The 6,000-nt window shown below is 35.9% G+C and overlaps 1 protein-coding gene across 1 annotated transcript in view; it reads left to right on the top strand.

Moving 5' to 3' along the window:
- LOC139572802 (regulator of G-protein signaling 22) overlaps window positions 1–6,000 on the top strand; it is a 54,356-nt gene that overhangs the window by 36,068 nt on the left and 12,288 nt on the right. The window lies entirely within an intron of this gene.

Raw genomic sequence — 6,000 nt, 5'->3', positions numbered from 1 at the left:
ATAACAGTTGTCTTGGTCCTATTCTAACTACATGTCTCTTCTATAACAGTTGTCTTGGTCCTAATCTAACTACATGTCTCTTCTATAACAGTTGTCTTGGTCCTATTCTAACTACATGTCTCTATAACAGTTGTCTTGGTCCTATTCTAACTACATGTCTCTTCTATAACAGTTGTCTTGGTCCTAATCTAACTACATGTCTCTTCTATAACAGTTGTCTTGGTCCTATTCTAACTACATGTCTCATCTATAACAGTTGTCTTGGTCCTATTCTAACTACATGTCTCTATAACAGTTGTCTTGGTCCTATTCTAACTACATGTCTCTATAACAGTTGTCTTGGTCCTATTCTAACTACATGTCTCTATAACAGTTGTCTTGGTCCTATTCTAACTACATGTCTCTATAACAGTTGTCTTGGTCCTATTCTAACTACATGTCTCTATAACAGTTGTCTTAGTCCTACTGTCTAACTACATGTCTCTTCTATAACAGTTGTCTTGGTCCTATTCTAACTACATGTCTCTTCTATAACAGTTGTCTTGGTCCTAATCTAACTACATGTCTCTATAACAGTTGTCTTGGTCCTATTCTAACTACATGTCTCTATAACAGTTGTCTTGGTCCTATTCTAACTACATGTCTCTATAACAGTTGTCTTGGTCCTATTCTAACTACATGTCTCTATAACAGTTGTCTTGGTCCTATTCTAACTACATGTCTCTTCTATAACAGTTGTCTTGGTCCTATTCTAACTACATGTCTCTATAACAGTTGTCTTGGTCCTATTCTAACTACATGTCTCTATAACAGTTGTCTTGGTACTATTCTAACTACATGTCTCTATAACAGTTGTCTTGGTCCTATTCTAACTACATGTCTCTATAACAGTTGTCTTGGTCCTATTCTAACTACATGTCTCTATAACAGTTGTCTTGGTACTATTCTAACTACATGTCTCTATATCAGTTGTCTTGGTCCTATTCTAACTACATGTCTCTATAACAGTTGTCTTGGTCCTATTCTAACTACATGTCTCTAACAGTTGTCTTGGTCCTAATCTAACTACATGTCTCTATAACAGTTGTCTTGGTCCTATTCTAACTACATGTCTCTTCTATAACAGTTGTCTTGGTCCTATTCTAACTACATGTCTCTTCTATAACAGTTGTCTTGGTCCTATTCTAACTACATGTCTCTATAACAGTTGTCTGGGTCCTATTCTAACTACATGTCTCTATAACAGTTGTCTTGGTCCTATTCTAACTACATGTCTCTATAACAGTTGTCTTGGACCTATTCTAACTACATGTCTCTATAACAGTTGTCTGGGTCCTATTCTAACTACATGTCTCTATAACAGTTGTCTTGGTCCTATTCTAACTACATGTCTCTATAACAGTTGTCTTGGTCCTATTCTAACTACATGTCTCTTCTATAACAGTTGTCTTGGTCCTAATCTAACTACATGTCTCTTCTATAACAGTTGTCTTGGTCCTATTCTAACTACATGTCTCTTCTATATCAGTTGTCTTGGTCCTATTCTAACTACATGTCTCTTCTATAACAGTTGTCTGGGTCCTATTCTAACTACATGTCTCTTCTATAACAGTTGTCTTGGTCCTAATCTAACTACATGTCTCTTCTATAACAGTTGTCTTGGTCCTATTCTAACTACATGTCTCTATAACAGTTGTCTTGGTCCTATTCTAACTACATGTCTCTTCTATAACAGTTGTCTTGGTCCTAATCTAACTACATGTCTCTTCTATAACAGTTGTCTTGGTCCTATTCTAACTACATGTCTCATCTATAACAGTTGTCTTGGTCCTATTCTAACTACATGTCTCTATAACAGTTGTCTTGGTCCTATTCTAACTACATGTCTCATCTATAACAGTTGTCTTGGTCCTATTCTAACTACATGTCTCTATAACAGTTGTCTTGGTCCTATTCTAACTACATGTCTCTATAACAGTTGTCTTGGTCCTATTCTAACTAAATGTCTCTATAACAGTTGTCTTGGTCCTATTCTAACTACATGTCTCTTCTATAACAGTTGTCTTGGTCCTATTCTAACTACATGTCTCTTCTATAACAGTTGTCTTGGTCCTAATCTAACTACATGTCTCTATAACAGTTGTCTTGGTCCTATTCTAACTACATGTCTCTATAACAGTTGTCTTGGACCTATTCTAACTACATGTCTCTATAACAGTTGTCTGGGTCCTATTCTAACTACATGTCTCTATAACAGTTGTCTTGGTCCTATTCTAACTACATGTCTCTATAACAGTTGTCTTGGTCCTATTCTAACTACATGTCTCTTCTATAACAGTTGTCTTGGTCCTAATCTAACTACATGTCTCTTCTATAACAGTTGTCTTGGTCCTATTCTAACTACATGTTTCTTCTATATCAGTTGTCTTGGTCCTATTCTAACTACATGTCTCTTCTATAACAGTTGTCTGGGTCCTATTCTAACTACATGTCTCTTCTATAACAGTTGTCTTGGTCCTAATCTAACTACATGTCTCTTCTATAACAGTTGTCTTGGTCCTATTCTAACTACATGTCTCTATAACAGTTGTCTTGGTCCTATTCTAACTACATGTCTCTTCTATAACAGTTGTCTTGGTCCTAATCTAACTACATGTCTCTTCTATAACAGTTGTCTTGGTCCTATTCTAACTACATGTCTCATCTATAACAGTTGTCTTGGTCCTATTCTAACTACATGTCTCTATAACAGTTGTCTTGGTCCTATTCTAACTACATGTCTCATCTATAACAGTTGTCTTGGTCCTATTCTAACTACATGTCTCTATAACAGTTGTCTTGGTCCTATTCTAACTACATGTCTCTATAACAGTTGTCTTGGTCCTATTCTAACTACATGTCTCTATAACAGTTGTCTTGGTCCTATTCTAACTACATGTCTCTTCTATAACAGTTGTCTTGGTCCTAATCTAACTACATGTCTCTTCTATAACAGTTGTCTTGGTCCTATTCTAACTACATGTCTCATCTATAACAGTTGTCTTGGTCCTATTCTAACTACATGTCTCTATAACAGTTGTCTTGGTCCTATTCTAACTACATGTCTCATCTATAACAGTTGTCTTGGTCCTATTCTAACTACATGTCTCTATAACAGTTGTCTTGGTCCTATTCTAACTACATGTCTCTATAACAGTTGTCTTGGTCCTATTCTAACTAAATGTCTCTATAACAGTTGTCTTGGTCCTATTCTAACTACATGTCTCTTCTATAACAGTTGTCTTGGTCCTATTCTAACTACATGTCTCTTCTATAACAGTTGTCTTGGTCCTAATCTAACTACATGTCTCTATAACAGTTGTCTTGGTCCTATTCTAACTACATGTCTCTATAACAGTTGTCTTGGACCTATTCTAACTACATGTCTCTATAACAGTTGTCTGGGTCCTATTCTAACTACATGTCTCTATAACAGTTGTCTTGGTCCTATTCTAACTACATGTCTCTATAACAGTTGTCTTGGTCCTATTCTAACTACATGTCTCTTCTATAACAGTTGTCTTGGTCCTAATCTAACTACATGTCTCTTCTATAACAGTTGTCTTGGTCCTATTCTAACTACATGTTTCTTCTATATCAGTTGTCTTGGTCCTATTCTAACTACATGTCTCTTCTATAACAGTTGTCTGGGTCCTATTCTAACTACATGTCTCTTCTATAACAGTTGTCTTGGTCCTAATCTAACTACATGTCTCTTCTATAACAGTTGTCTTGGTCCTATTCTAACTACATGTCTCTATAACAGTTGTCTTGGTCCTATTCTAACTACATGTCTCTTCTATAACAGTTGTCTTGGTCCTAATCTAACTACATGTCTCTTCTATAACAGTTGTCTTGGTCCTATTCTAACTACATGTCTCATCTATAACAGTTGTCTTGGTCCTATTCTAACTACATGTCTCTATAACAGTTGTCTTGGTCCTATTCTAACTACATGTCTCATCTATAACAGTTGTCTTGGTCCTATTCTAACTACATGTCTCTATAACAGTTGTCTTGGTCCTATTCTAACTACATGTCTCTATAACAGTTGTCTTGGTCCTATTCTAACTAAATGTCTCTATAACAGTTGTCTTGGTCCTATTCTAACTACATGTCTCTTCTATAACAGTTGTCTTGGTCCTATTCTAACTACATGTCTCTTCTATAACAGTTGTCTTGGTCCTAATCTAACTACATGTCTCTATAACAGTTGTCTTGGTCCTATTCTAACTACATGTCTCTATAACAGTTGTCTTGGTCCTATTCTAACTACATGTCTCTATAACAGTTGTCTTGGTCCTATTCTAACTACATGTCTCTATAACAGTTGTCTTGGTCCTATTCTAACTACATGTCTCTTCTATAACAGTTGTCTTGGTCCTATTCTAACTACATGTCTCTATAACAGTTGTCTTGGTCCTATTCTAACTACATGTCTCTATAACAGTTGTCTTGGTACTATTCTAACTACATGTCTCTATAACAGTTGTCTTGGTCCTATTCTAACTACATGTCTCTATAACAGTTGTCTTGGTCCTATTCTAACTACATGTCTCTATAACAGTTGTCTTGGTACTATTCTAACTACATGTCTCTATATCAGTTGTCTTGGTCCTATTCTAACTACATGTCTCTATAACAGTTGTCTTGGTCCTATTCTAACTACATGTCTCTAACAGTTGTCTTGGTCCTAATCTAACTACATGTCTCTATAACAGTTGTCTTGGTCCTATTCTAACTACATGTCTCTTCTATAACAGTTGTCTTGGTCCTATTCTAACTACATGTCTCTTCTATAACAGTTGTCTTGGTCCTATTCTAACTACATGTCTCTATAACAGTTGTCTGGGTCCTATTCTAACTACATGTCTCTATAACAGTTGTCTTGGTCCTATTCTAACTACATGTCTCTATAACAGTTGTCTTGGTCTTATTCTAACTACATGTCTCTATAACAGTTGTCTGGGTCCTATTCTAACTACATGTCTCTATAACAGTTGTCTTGGTCCTATTCTAACTACATGTCTCTATAACAGTTGTCTTGGTCCTATTCTAACTACATGTCTCTTCTATAACAGTTGTCTTGGTCCTAATCTAACTACATGTCTCTTCTATAACAGTTGTCTTGGTCCTATTCTAACTACATGTCTCTTCTATAACAGTTGTCTTGGTCCTATTCTAACTACATGTCTCTTCTATATCAGTTGTCTTGGTCCTATTCTAACTACATGTCTCTTCTATAACAGTTGTCTGGGTCCTATTCTAACTACATGTCTCTTCTATAACAGTTGTCTTGGTCCTAATCTAACTACATGTCTCTTCTATAACAGTTGTCTTGGTCCTATTCTAACTACATGTCTCTATAACAGTTGTCTTGGTCCTATTCTAACTACATGTCTCTATAACAGTTGTCTTGGTCCTAATCTAACTACATGTCTCTATAACAGTTGTCTTGGTCCTATTCTAACTACATGTCTCTATAACAGTTGTCTTGGTCCTAATCTAACTACATGTCTCTATAACAGTTGTCTTGGTCCTATTCTAACTACATGTCTCTATAACAGTTGTCTTGGTCCTATTCTAACTACATGTCTCTATAACAGTTGTCTTGGTCCTATTCTAACTACATGTCTCTATAACAGTTGTCTTGGTCCTATTCTAACTACATGTCTCTATAACAGTTGTCTTGGTCCTAATCTAACTACATGTCTCTATAACAGTTGTCTTGGTCCTATTCTAACTACATGTCTCTATAACAGTTGTCTTGGTCCTATTCTAACTACATGTCTCTTCTATAACAGTTGTCTTGGTCCTATTCTAACTACATGTCTCTTCTATAACAGTTGTCTTGGTCCTACTCTAACTACATGTCTCTTCTATAACAGTTGTCTTGGTCCTATTCTAACTACATGTCTCTTCTATAACAGTTGTCTTGGTCCTAATCTAACTACATGTCTC

The sequence above is a fragment of the Salvelinus alpinus genome, chromosome 4 (genome assembly GCF_045679555.1).
Source record: "Salvelinus alpinus chromosome 4, SLU_Salpinus.1, whole genome shotgun sequence".
NCBI classification, from domain to species: Eukaryota; Metazoa; Chordata; class Actinopteri; order Salmoniformes; family Salmonidae; genus Salvelinus; species Salvelinus alpinus.
This window is presented reverse-complemented; position numbering and strand designations above follow the sequence as displayed.